The following is a 14,319-nucleotide window of genomic DNA, read 5'->3' as shown; positions in this document are numbered from 1 at the left end:
CTAACTCTAGAATTACATTGGTTTTCTGTGCTTAGGCCCAGGATGTAAAAACTGCCTCCCTTCCTATGTGTTTACTTGAGCAAAATACAACTTGACAGATTTCCTCCTTGTTTAGGAATTCAAAGAACTGAAGTTTAAATACATTTCCCAGGAGGATGGTTTCTTGTGCCTTCCTTTCTACTGCCTGTCTACCTGTCCCTTCCCTGCCCTGAGTTTTAAAAGGAGCTGATGTGTTTTAATATCATCCAAGTTGTACAGAGCTAAAAAAGGGGGAGAGCATGCAACCATGGCAAATGTCATGCTGCTGAAATGGGGTGAAAGTCAAGCTGAAAGGCCCTAAGCCCCAGGGAAGCTGGAGAGACACGCGGGGAAGGGGCTGTGGTATTTGCTTCTGATGTGCCTGTCCATGGTGGGTCAAGGTCTCCAAGAAGCATTAATCTGCCTAACGTTCCCATGGGGTGAAGCAGTGCTACCTCTGTTATACAGATGACAGCCTGAAAACAGAGGTCTACACAAAGGCTAACTGTGGTCTCTGAACACCAAAAAACTGGGCTCCTTTGCCTAGAGGAGCCTCTCAGTTTCCACAAGTAATGGGAAAACCAAAGATTTGCTTAACTGGAACCAACCTTTTGTGGATGTCCTCCACTTTCCCTCTCCCCCAAAGAGTGACTTTTTCTAGGTCATGCAGAAACGATTAAATAGTACCTTGGAGCAAGGGATGCCTTCCACTTGGCTGGCATGCTGGCCACTGGGCCATCTTTCCTGACCACTGTTCAGCTGCATGTAGCCATTAAATAAAGTTTGCCTGTGGATATTTATGTAGAGTGCCTATGGTACTTCAACAGAAGCCACTGGCAGCAAAGTCTCTCTCAAAGCTCTCTGTTACCACTGACTCCAGACTTCTTTAGATAATAGCTGATAAAGTTCAAAACATTAATTTCCACCCATAAACAGGAACTGGAAGCCTAGGGAGTTAATAAGGCTTTTTCATCTCAGCCTAACCCTCTGATCCAATTTCAGATAGCAGGAAATATGCCAACTTTAGCTGCTAATTAGAGTTACTCTTTGGAGATTATTTGTAGCAGACCTCCAAGCTTCTTCTAACAAAAATGCCCTGACAGTCCTGCCAGCATAAATATGTTAGATGTTGGTAGTGTAAGAGGCCATTTGAATTATGCGCTGAATTGTTACAAAGAGCTTTAAAATAGATCAGACTTCACAAACAGTAATTTTATCTGGAAACCATGGTCCTGTATTACCCCGGCAACCCCAAGTGTGGCAGCATTGCCAGTTCTGTCTCTTCTTGTAGGTGCCAAAAGTTTTTTCGATCATGAAAACCAGTGGTATTAGTCATTCCATTTGTTATTTGATCCTGGTTTTGAAAGTGCTCTTGGTACCTTATTCTGCTGCAATCTGGTTATATTCACTTGGGATGAGGTGTCTACTCCACTCTAGAGTAATTTCTGCTCTCAAAGAAAATAAGGTGCTCTTTCACCATGACAAGTTTGTCCCACCCTCACAGTGAGCTTCAGCTCTCTCAGGAAGTCATGCTTCCCAGTGTAGCTGTATTTACTATTCAGCAGAAGTAAGACATACATAATCTGACCCAGGGAAGGGGAGAGTAAGTGTATAGTGGCAGACATGTGATTATAAGATTCCTTTTAGAACTGTTTTTTCCTCTTGTAGCACTCATATTTTATGCTTCTACCTCACCTTTCATTCAAGGTTGAGCTCTTTTACGTTCAATTTCTGCAACGTCTAGGTAATAGTGGCCATAAAGCAGTTTATAAAATTAACCAAGCCTCACATTACCCCTTTGAGAAATTCCCTGAGCTTTATAGCAGACGTAAAGTGATGAGTCAGTGAGGACAATGCTGAGAATAGAACTGTGTCTGTACCTCAGCTGCTGTTCATTGCTCACTCATGAAGATGGAAAATGTGCCGTTACTGATTGCAGCTCCTCCTTCCATGCTTTCTAAAGAGCACTACTGAGGGACACATAGTGCTTCCAAGGCAGTTGAGAAAACAGTAACCCACAGGAGAAGGCAAACACTCAGGTCCTAGACCTTTGTGGGTTTAATGTACTTTTTCATCTCAGTTTACAAACTGACAGAATGCTTGGGTGCTGTATTCCTGGGTACTGCCTCTTCTTTGCCTTCTCTAAACCAAATTCCCTGGCCAATCTAAAGCTTCCAGGGTGATTTTCATATCAGTGAAGCTGAGACATACATTGCATCACAGTTAAATAGGAAAAAATGAAGATATGGGCTAACTGAACTACAATATGCTTGAGATACCAGGAAGCATTTTCAAAGCAAAATATTTTGGTTTTCAGGCTTTTGACTGTGTAAATATTTAATTTAGTTGAAAATGCAGTTTTCCAGGAAAGGCAGTCTGGGGAAAAATGTTGTCCAGCCCAGGTCTGTGCACTGTTTATTTTCTTTCTTTAAACTATATCTAAAGAATTTATAGTAGTCTTTTTTCTATGTGCATCTTGCGTTTGAAATTCACATCTTGTTTAACTCAAAGTCTATGGATGACTGGGGAACTGGATGAATGACAGAGAATCACACAAGCCAAACCAAATTAATTTGAGAGGGTGAAATGGGTTTTATTTTGATTCTCTATTGCCATTCAGCCTGATGGCCATTTACACTTACTAACATGATATGCTAGTACTGATATAAAATGAAAGAGTGATTCAGAGCAGGTAGTATTTCCTTGCTCTGCCCAGTAAATCTAATGGCAGATTTACAAGAGGTGGGTTGTGTCGCTGTGGAGGAACAGTTCATAGGCACAGCTCCCTTCCTCAGTGAAATGGATTTACAACAGCTACGAATGCCAAAAGTTGAAGCCCACTGCTGAGCTCGGATGCCTTCTTCCTCTGCCCTGTTTCAGTGACCAGGCTGCCTGCCAAAACCTTTGCATCAATCTTGGAATAGTTAAGCACTGCTTCAGTGGTTATTTTCTCCATCCTACTCCATATTAATACAGTCTGATGGTCCATACTGGAGGGTGGTGGAAGAGCTGTGAATCCAGCACTTTGGGTTGTTAATAGATCCAGGTCTGTAAATGACCATGCAAAACAGAAGGCAACAGAGTATCTGACCCTTTGTCCTTTTTAATTAATCTCTGTAGGAAGAAATACCTAAGAGAGACTGATTTCAACACTGACTTCTCATGCAAAGATGGAAGAGCTGCCAATCTAAGGGGAACTGCAGAAGCATAAGGAAAATGAATACTCACATCCCTGGATTGTCAAAAATAAAACCAAAAACAAAGGCAGGCAGAAGACTGTAGGTTTGGTTTGGTGTAATTCGGATGAAGGACATGACCTCCACTTCTTTAGATCATTTTAAGGCAGACACACACATTTGTTGAAACAAAAAACAGCAAGAAAGGAGAACTTTCCTTTTACATGTAAGGACAGCAGGAAATGTTGCTGTGGCCATGTGTAGGGAAGTGGCCCCAGCCTGCAGTGCTCAAAGGTGCAAAGCCACTTGCCAGTGCTGTGTCCCAGCATGACAGTTGGCCTGAAGCATGCTCAGAAGGGAGTGGGACATGTGCATGAGTTGAATTACGTCCTAGCACAAAAGGCAGCTATGTACAACAGAGGATGCCATGGTGCTCCCAAGGGAAACATAGTTAGGAAATTGAAACTAGCAGTGGCTTGGTCACTTTAGAGAAGCCATCAGTGAAAACATTTACTTTGAATAAAGGGTATGTGGGTGGCTTGGCCAGCAGCAACAGTTTGGTTCTTTCTTCTGTAGGGAATTAATTTTTTCCCAAACTCAGTCAGCCAGCTTCATTTAGAGCAGATTTAAGTTACACTGGGGGTAATGTTGGTATTAAATGAGTGCCAGGACTGTGGAGGTGAACTTCAGCAGTGCTGTGTATTGGGTATTGCTGAGAATTTGGAATTGGCAGTAATTCATTAGAAGGCTGGTGTAAGGAGCCATAATTTTCATAGTGTGGAAAGGAAAAGCAGGGAGAAGTGAAAAGCAGGATAATGTAAAATAGCATGTACACAAGTAACAGTTTTATCTTCTTTTAGCTGTCTACTCTGATGTCCCTCACTTTTTGCATGTAAACTTGCACCCACCTTTTTTCTGACTGTTTTATTCACTGGAATATATAGCACTACTCATGATCTGTTTGACCTCTTAAACTGCATCCCTGAACTGCTATAAGCATAGGTGTAGTGATGGGTAGATGCCCTGGGATCACTGAAAGGTGTTGCCTAATGTTAGGATTAGTGTATTTAATCAATAGTATGTATTGGATTTACTTCCAAGTGTCTGGACTGCTTAGTATTTCAAAACCAATCACCGCTGAAACAAGCTTTGTTTGCTGCAGGATATTTAACACGTTTTAGTTCCCAGAAAGTTCTGAGCTTACTGGGTGGGATTCAGAGAGAGATGTTCAAAAAGGGGATGGGAGGAGCTCAGCTTTGCAGTCTTTAATTTTCAGAGGCCAAGCTGTGGGCATGGAATGCCCAACTGTGAGTCAAGCCCTGCTGCCTCCCCTAGTGTCCCCTGGGAGAAGCAAAGAAACCCCAGATCAGATCCAAAACTGCCACCAGACTGGATCCAAAATTACCACTAGTTGAAAAGCCATCTGGAGATGCACAGTGTATAGAAATGTGGGGGGTACTGAAGTGCTCCACAGTAAGGTATCAGTCTGCACTCCTATGTAAAAGGGTAATTACATGAAACAGTGATTTAAACATGCAGGTGTGGATTGGGGTATTAATGATGTGAGATGGGGAAAAGCCGTTTTCAGTATTGCATACATGCTTAGGATTTTATCTAAAGCTCACTTTTGGTGCCTTGGTCTTGTGTCCTTTTGTACAAAATCCCTGAAATTCAACCCTGCTTTGTTGTTTCGCTTGAGTATAGGAAACCAAATGTTTCCAAATGCATTTGTGAAACTTGAGTGGGGAAATGGGTTGATCTGCAGACCTGCTCAATGTCTTTCAAGGGGTGTTAGCTTAACTTTGCTCCCTAGGCCAAGGTGTCAGGTCAATAGTCCAGTCTGGGTTAGCGCTCTGATGTCAGTGAGGAGAGAAAGGCTTCTCCTTAGGTATTTTGTTATGTTCCTGCTCCCAAAAGCCCTCAGGAGCTTGCCTCTCTCACCTCATTGCAGAGCAGGCTATGGAGGCTGCCCATGTTACTTAAGCTGGATCCAGGCATTCATTGCTGACCTCTGTTTCCCACTGCCTGACATGACTCTGGCAAGGCTGGGTCTTCTGAACCAACCTCATACGGCTGCTCTGGGGCAGCTGCCTGACTTCTGTAGCCCAGTCCTGGGCAACTGGATGCCTGCAGGTGGCACTGGGCTGCAGCTGAGTTCCATTCAGGAGAATACATCCCTGCAGGAGATGAGATGTTATGCTGCTGAACGCAGTGATGGGCTGGCATCAAGGCAGTGTTGTGCTTTCACAGACCTTAGGACCTGAACGGCAGCAGCTAAACACAACAGCTTGTGGGGAATGATAAGCTAAAGCCCTCATTTATTAGTTTCCTCTGAAATTGGCTGTGCCCCTGCCTGGTGCTCAAGCTGTACTTCTGCATTATCTGCCTCTCCAGACAGGAGAATGTGGCACATGCAAAATCCCTGCTCCATTAAGATCTTTGTCAGGCTCACGCATTTGAAAGATACGGAAGAGACAATCTCAAGCTTCAATGTTTTGTGTCAGTGTTTAACAGCAGGGCCCTGAAGGCTGTTGGTACCCCTGGGGTTCAAACCAAAGGGGAACAGATTGGATAAATTGAGATTATTCAAGAAAGCTCTCGAGTTGTTTAAATTGTGGGCACCAGCCCTTACTGCCCAAATACACAACGTTAATGGTCCTTGGAGAAGAAAAATCAAAAGTTAATGAAAATGTTTAATTTTCTATATAGGTTACCAGTAGTCATGCTAAGGCTTGGGAGTTTGAAACCATCTAACTCCTCGCATCCAGACACGTTTGAATTCTGACTAACTGTAGTGTTTTAATCACTGTGCTTTCATTATCACTTAATTACTACCAACAGAGGTTTTTGTTTCAACTACTTGTTACTCAAATGTTACATCAAAGAAAGAAATGTGAGCACATCTTTTAACAGTAAAAAATGTCTTATCCCTCGGGCAGCAGTTAAACAAACTTTCACCAGTTGCAGATTGGACTCAAAATAGACTCCAAATCTTCCCCTATTGCATGCACTGTTCATTGATGGGCCTTTTTGCCAGCCTTCTGCTGTCTTATAGGTAGCTAAGTCAGAGAAGATACAGATGCTGCTTCCGAAACGCTGTGAGGAATGGTTGTCTGACCTCCTGGTCAGAGAACAGTACAACCAATACAAGCAACCAATATATTTGTCTGTACAAGAGGGGAAGCAAAGGGATTGATACTGAACCCCCAGTAGTAAAGTACAAGCTCTGCACCTGACTCAGAACATGATCTTTTGAAGTAATTTTGAGACAGCTTCTAAAGGTATGAAGTTGTCAGCAAGTTCTGCCTACTCAGGTAATGTGGGATTTGAAGACTGGTACATGTTTCCTGAGTAAACCCAGCCTTAACTTCTTAGTCTGCAAGAACTTCAAATGTAGAGCTAGCTAAAGGGTGCAGATATACCAGCCTGAAGTCCATGTAACGCATTGGCAGCCTCTGTCTGTCTGTCACTTGTGTTTTTCCTGGCTTCAGTAGTCTGTGTTTTTCACCATTACTAAGCAGAAAACACTTCCGTGCAGTGGATGGTTGTAGCTTTACAAGATGTTGGAACTTGCTGAACCTTGTCTATGGCTCCATCTCTGGTACAGGCAATACACTGTGGCTGGGGCCTTACTGTTTCAAGGTTCACAGTAATAAGGAATTTCCCTTTCTGGAGCTTAGTTCTTCAGCACCTGCACATGTGTGCAAGTTTGTGGATGCACACGTAAACATGTATATGTATTACATACTTATTTCCCTTGCTCTCTGCTCAAAATGGACAGAGGGGTTTGAGGCAAGGGATTTGTTCTAGTTGTCTGAAAATCAGACATGTGAGCTAAACTGTGTATGTATAGTCAGGGCTTCTGTACTCATTCGGGAGAGACGGTCACCTCCAGGAGATTGTTCATCACTGTAAGATTAATTTCAGAGGATGATTAACTTGGACTGAATATGTGTCTTTCTGATCATTACAACTGGATGGATTAAATCCCATTCCAGGAGCTTAAGGCATCTACCCAGCAGAATTGTCTAAATACCTTTAATTCTTACTACAATTCCTTCAAATCTGATGATAGGCAGCATTTCAGAGTATGTAAAATATAAAATGGAAGCATACCAGAACTGGAAGCAGGAACAGGTGACCTTGAGAGCAATACAGATGCATTGTCCAAATACGCAGAGATCAGGTAAGGAATGTCAGTCCACCTGAAGTTGAATCTGGTGATGTACAATGTGCCCTTGTGGCAAGCGCTGCCAACAGCATTGTGGCCTCCCTTGTCTCATCACCAGCAGGATGAAGGATGTGATCCTTTCCGTCTACCCAGCCCTGGTGAGACCACATCAGGAGTGATGTTCCCTTTGTGGGTTCCCCATTACAGAGACACATGGACATACTGGAGCAAGTCCACTAAGATGATTAAGAGACTGTGGTATCTGTAGTGTGAAGAGAAGCTGTAAAAGTTGACATTGTTTAACCTTGTGTGTATCTTACCAATGTGCATAAATATCTCTTGGGAGGGAGTAAAGAAGATGAAGCCAGGCTCTGTCAGTGGTTCTCAGTGAAAGGACAAAGAGTGATGGTCATGAACTGCAATACAGGAAATTCCATTTAAACATAAGAAAAAAGGTTTTTCTCTGGTGTTGTGGAGCAGATTCTCCAGAGCATTTGTGAAGTTTCCAGTGGAGATACTCAAAACTCAACTAGACATGGCCTTGGTCAGCCTGATCCAGCTGACACTTGTCGTGACAGGAGAGTCAGACTAGACAATGTCCTGATGCCCCTGCTAGCTTCAGTTGTTCTGTGATTCTGTGGTGGCAAAGAGGTTTGGGAGCTTGCAGAACTGCAGCCAAACATTTCTTTGTCTCTTTTTATCATTAACACACCAGTAAGAGCTCTCTCCCCTGCAGCCAGCCTGCCTCTGAAAGTATTAAGATGTCAAATACTGTAGAAATGCAAAATACATAATTGTTGTCTTTTGGCTATTAACATGTCATTAATTTGATTTTGTTTAATGGCACAGGAATAAATAGCTCCTGAATGTATAGATAATGCACAAAGAAAACCGTCAAAACTGTTACAGGATAGCAGCTTCACAAAAGAACATCTGTTAAAGGAAATGACCTGCACAAAGTCATTGAAAGTCCATTATTCACTAACTGGCTACCTATTGAGAACTAAATGACGCAAATGACTTGCACTCATTGGCTTTTCATCTCCAGCAAAGTGGGCTCAAATCCCTAATAAGGTACCAGGTGAAAATGAGTCTCTAAGGCCTCCATTCCAAATCCCCTGTTATGCACCATATAAATTAGCACATTAGCAGCCTTGCCTCAAGGGAAAAGCAGGACTAGGACAGCAGGTGTGTCACACAGCATAATTGAGATGCAGCAGCAGAGCAGCCTGGTGCTTTTGCACGGTGCCAGGCTGCTTCACACCACCTCTATTGATCTGTAACTTTCATGAGCTCTAGACTGGCTCCTCATTTTAAAAGCCCCAGTCTCTGTTACATCAAAGAATCTCTCCAAAGGGGGAAAAGAAATCACTGAAGTTTCTGATTGAATAGGCCAACCAATACAGAATCCCCATATATGAAAACGTTTGTCAATATCAATTTGGTGTATAGGGATGGTTCAGAAAACAAATTAAGGACAATCTGTTTGCACTTTTTTTGCTTTTCAAAGGTCACTCAGGCTGTTATGGAGACAGTGCTGTGGGTGAGAGGAGGAAGAGGAGCCATTGGGTGTTACCATGCTGTTGTACACAGAGGGTGGTCTTTTTCGCTGCTGGTGTAGATATGTTGGTGGGGTGAGAAAGTGTAGTAAGGCTAAGACAGTTTTGGTAGGGAAGGACTTTTGTGAACAGTATGAATAGGGAAGGGAAGAGTAAACTTAACAGAATACAATGGAAAAAATAGGCTTGATACTGTCAAAATGTTGAGTCATTCCCCTGCTACTGGGGATTAATGCCATGGTATTGAATTTCCTCTGTATCATAGGCCATCTGTCCCTCCTGCAAACAGCAGTCAGGAACAGGGTCAGAGGAATTCCTGCAAGCCACCAGCCTAGCATCCTGCCTTTCCCAACCTGCCATTCTAATGCAAGATGTCATCAACCCAGGGGAGGCAGCAGTAGATACCTGTTTGATTCAAAGTTCAAGGCTCTCATATCATATGTATTTGCCTGACAGAGCACCAGAACAATATGGTTACTGTCATAAAGCCCTGGGAGAGGGTTTCCTGGTACAGCTCTATGCATTCACAGTCACATTCCCAAGGCTCAGCTGAATTACTCCTGTTGACAAAGCAAGGCTGATGTGTTGAAGTGAAGCTCTGATGAAGAGCAGTAAAACCACTTTGTTCTCATCAGGAGCTATTTGCAAACCTGCCAAACTAGAAAACAACTAGAAAGCCCCATCTTTTGCTTAGTGATTATAAAATTCTTATTAGTGCATAGCCCTTCTTCCTTGTTCATGATTAAGAGACTGTCTTGCAAAATTCTGGATTAAATTGATGTGTTCACTGCTTTAATCTTGGGGAATCAAATTAATCTCTCCTGACATTCTGATGGCTTTACCAGGATGACATAAAGAATTACATTGGCAGAAGGATGCAGGTGAAGTCCAAAAGCAGAGATCCCAATTAGCTGCTGTGGAATAAATCCCAGCTACCCTTCAACCCTTCAAATATGATACATTGGATTCTGTACATTCTATCTAGCTTTGGATCTGAAAAAGCAAAATGGAAGAGGTATTTAAAAGTTATCCCTGTAACTAAAGCACTGGTGAATATTCATGAGTACAGTCCTAAATTTAAATCTAAAATTGCCTTGAGTTCATGAAAACAAGAATTCTCTTTCACAGGAAATGTCAATGTGTAGCTCTTTGTCTCTTGAGGTACAACCGAAAGGACACCCTCTGAAGTTACTCACATAAAGACTAATGACAAAGGAGAAGAGATATGTGAAATCTGAGAATTGGGAAATGTAGATTAATACAGAATAATAAGCTGGCTAGCAGTTAGGCTCATGTTATAGAAAGAAGCATAGACCTCACTAACTGATTGCAGTTTCATCTTGAATTACAGTCTCCTAAATGCCCTAACCATCACACACCATGGGTTCAACCTTTGTGCTCCACTTGAGCTTATATGTAACTGGACTGGAGAAAAAATGATCCTTCATTTTCTCTATTAATTACCCTGGTGTGGCATGCTCTTGGTTTTTTCCTTTACTGACTTGGGAAGCCCTATCCTGTGGAAGGTTAGCCAGGACCCCAAGATCCAGTCTGCAAGGAGGGGATGAGGCACTGAACAAATTCTTTCACTGAAGGCCCAGATACAACTTTTACAGACATCCTTGTTCAGAGTCTTTTGTGCCTAACTCTGAGAGATTTCAGCAAATGAATATTGTCTGATCAGTAGAAAATAAGTGCATAAATCATACTTCCAGACCCACATAACTTTGATGATTTCAAGATCTCAGACTCTGAATAACTTCAGGGACTATGACTGAAAATACTGTTGTTGGGGTCCTGTTTGTTTGGTGTACAGAGAATATCTTTCCATCTGCACATAGCTACCCAGAAACTTCCTACAACTCTGGCCTTTTACATAGATTTAGAGGTTGAAAAAGAAATTAGAGATCTCTCCTGTAAAAGTGTATGTGTGCTTGGCACAAATATCTGAATCTATTTCTGCTTGCAGTGGAAATTCCAGATAAGAAATCTTGCTATCTAAACTAAGGTCTTTTTATTTTCCTTGCATGAAATGATAGTGTGGCATTTTATTGGTAAAGAAGAAGCAAAGCCATATTGTGTGTGTGACATAAATAACATTGTACCTATGTTTTCTGAGCTTTTTTGTCAAATGACAAAAACTCAATATGGTTGCATGCATCATTTCATGTGCAACAAGCCAACAGGGTTGTGTGAATCACATCCCTCTGTTGGTATTTTGCCTTGAAGCAAGTAGGGAATTTGAAGATGGAATCCCAGCTTTTCACTGCTGTGTTTAAGAGTGGTTTTATTTCTCAATGACCATGTGGTTATATTTTGTAATGGCAACAACTGATTATGATAATATGGTTGCTATGGGAAGACCATTATTTAATTTGTATACATTTACATGAGTTGTGTGGCATCATATAGCATCAACATTCTATTATAGAATAGTAATTACTCTCCAGTATGCTTCATATAAAATCCTTACCTTGCAGATGATTTCCATATAGGTTATATGCCACCAGTCCCATGCAAGTCTTTTGAAGGAGGCCTCTGGCTTGGTGGGCTGCCAACACAGAAGGAAATCACATCATCAGAGGAAAGTCTTGGGACACTTATAATCCCATTTTAGCCCTTTAGCAGACCTTTAAATAGGGCTGAGATGGCTCATGCACTTTGAGCAGAGGATCATTTCAGCCTTATGCAGCTGTTGTTATCAAAGTTAACTCTTACAAAACAATGCTTCACTGATGTAACCAAGGTATTAGTGTTATCTGTAGTGTGGTAAAGGAAACTGCTGCAATATCTTAGAGTTCATAAACTTAATGCTTTGATCTGGAAAATATGAGATTACTCTTTTCATAAATCCTTAGGTGATGTAGGTACAAAAATCCTATTGACAGTCATAGCATGACAGAAAATCATCTAGTCTGTTCTGCCTTAAGGCAGGATAAGCAATACCTAAGCTGTTTCTGGCAGATACTGTCTAATCTGTTTTTAAAGGCCTCTGATGATGGAGACCCCAACACCTCCTTAGGCAATCTGCTGTAGTACTTCACTGTCCTTGCAGTGGGACTTCAGCAGGGGTGGGAGGGTACTTAAAAATAAGTGAGAATTGAGGCACCACAAGAGAGAGCAAGGGTTACACTCATAAACCAGTCTGAGGGAGGTTTGCACAAATAAGATGTTTTCTTTATGTGCATCATTACCTAAAGGATATCTGAGGAGAGTGGGATGATCTAGGGATAAAATGGTTCCTGAGAAAAACAGAAAGGGGGAGATGGGGTTGTTGGGGTGTTTTTTCCATCCCACAAATCCTGGCATTCTCCACTATTAGAAAAGCCTGGGAATGCAAAAGAAATTGTATTCTTTGATCACAGGCCTAACAGTAACCCAAATCTAAGAGGGAGCTGGAACATTAGATGCATTAGGTAGACTTAGACTCATGGCTAGATTAAAGTAGGAGTTCTTGAATAATTTCCTCCTTCACTTCAGAGGAAAAAAACAACCTTATCGCCCAGAAAAATCAAAACTAGGCGAAACCCACTCATCTCAACTGCTTTCTATCTAACTCTGCTGTAGGCTAAGTTGTAAGGAGTGTGTTTACAGCAACAAGGCACTAATGTATTCATTGGAACCCACAGTGTTCTCTGAAAAACACTGAAGTACAAAAGCAATTACCATTAATCATTATATACAAGGAAAGTAACATAATCATCAAGTGATAGCACCTTCTGAAATAATACATTACAACCTAGGATAAAAGAGCACTTTTGCCATTGCTGTTGGTGTTATCTCATCAATACTTACGCTTTTGCTTTTTTTTCTTCTTTTTATGTTTTGCTATCCAAGTGGGGTTTGACCCCACTAAAGAGCATGGTTTTCCCGTGATTTGCTCTTTGCAGAGAAAGTTAATTTTCTCTAATCAGTAAAACTATTGCAACTTTTGGGCGTGCAAACTGGAAATATTTGCCTAAAGCCCTCAAAGAGGGTTTTACAGAGGGAGGTGATGGCTTCTGCCCAAGTGAAATTCAGCTACCATGCAGGAAAGCAGTGCCAGCTCTCTGTATCACGATACTCTGCCAATTACTTACACCACAGGCCAAGTTCTTTTGCATCAAGCACGTGGAATTGCCCAACTGCAACTCACAGTCAATTCTAGCACAAGCGAAGAAGAAAGGTGGGGGGCAACCTGGGGCAGCAGAGTTCAGTGAAGGCTCAGTCAAGGAAGCAGGGGCCTTTATCTGGTGATTAGGCAAAATAATGGTGATGAAGAAGGATTCTGTGTGGATGATCACGTCTGGTATGTTCTTGCCTGCCACCTCTGTTTTACATGCATGCCTGGCACCTCTAGATTTAGGGAATATGTTCTTGCATGATATGAAGAACTGCTTGTATGACAAGTATAAAAACCTCTACAGGTTTTTTTGAGACATGATAAGTAAAGCTTTAAGTAAATTGGAAATTCAGAAAAAGTATGGATGCCAGTTAGAACCTTTGAAGTACATTTTCCTATATTTAGTATAATAGATCCAAAAAGTTTGTTTCTTCTTTGATTTAATGACAAAGATATTTGCCTTTATATCTTCACCCTTTGCTAGTGTCCATATGAAAAATAAATTATTGGTATAAACATGAATGTCATGTTTATCTGAAATTGGCTTTGCTATAGTTTTGCATTGACTTCTGGGAAACATTTTTTTCTTGTCTTCCTGTGAATCCAATAAAATCACACCTATTCAGGTTTTAAAATATGCCTTAATTTTTCACTTCTAATGCACTTAGCTCTTGTGCTTGGATTATCAGCCGCCACTTCTGTTACCTTTCCTCAATGTTGTTCCATTCCAACTGCATGGGTATTTGCCTGTGTGTAGCTCAGACCCATGCAGACCACTGACTTACCCAGGGTTTCTCAAGGTGCTTACTGCCACAGCATAGCCAGTGCCATAACCTCTGGACAGACAATCTCCCTCTCTCTAAACAAGTGGAAATTGCTACTTAAAAAGTGATGGCTCCCAGTTCTCTTTGCTTTAATATGTAGAGTCATGCTCCCTGATAGTGTCTAGCAGAGATGTACCACTTCCAAAGGACATGTTCAATGTTCTGATATTTAGCTCAAAATCTGTGTTTAGACATCAGGTTCTACAGGATTGTGATTTAGCATCACACTGCATGGTGCTGCCCTTCGTGGTCCAGAGTTACAGGTTACATCTTTTGGCTGCTACTGGCTTAGAGGTAGCATGTAGAAGTTGGAGTTTGGACTGAAGAGACAGCCCAAGGTCTCACAGTAAATGGATGCCTGAAGCATTCATACAGAGCAGGTTCAGTAGGAATAGTTGCAGTTGAAGTGAAACTGGCTAATATCCAATGCATAACTGGTAAGGCAATGAAGCTGAAAGGGAAACTAGGC

The sequence above is a fragment of the Melopsittacus undulatus genome, chromosome 2 (assembly GCF_012275295.1).
Source record: "Melopsittacus undulatus isolate bMelUnd1 chromosome 2, bMelUnd1.mat.Z, whole genome shotgun sequence".
Lineage (NCBI taxonomy): Eukaryota > Metazoa > Chordata > Aves > Psittaciformes > Psittaculidae > Melopsittacus > Melopsittacus undulatus.
Note: the sequence above shows the minus strand (reverse complement) of the source record.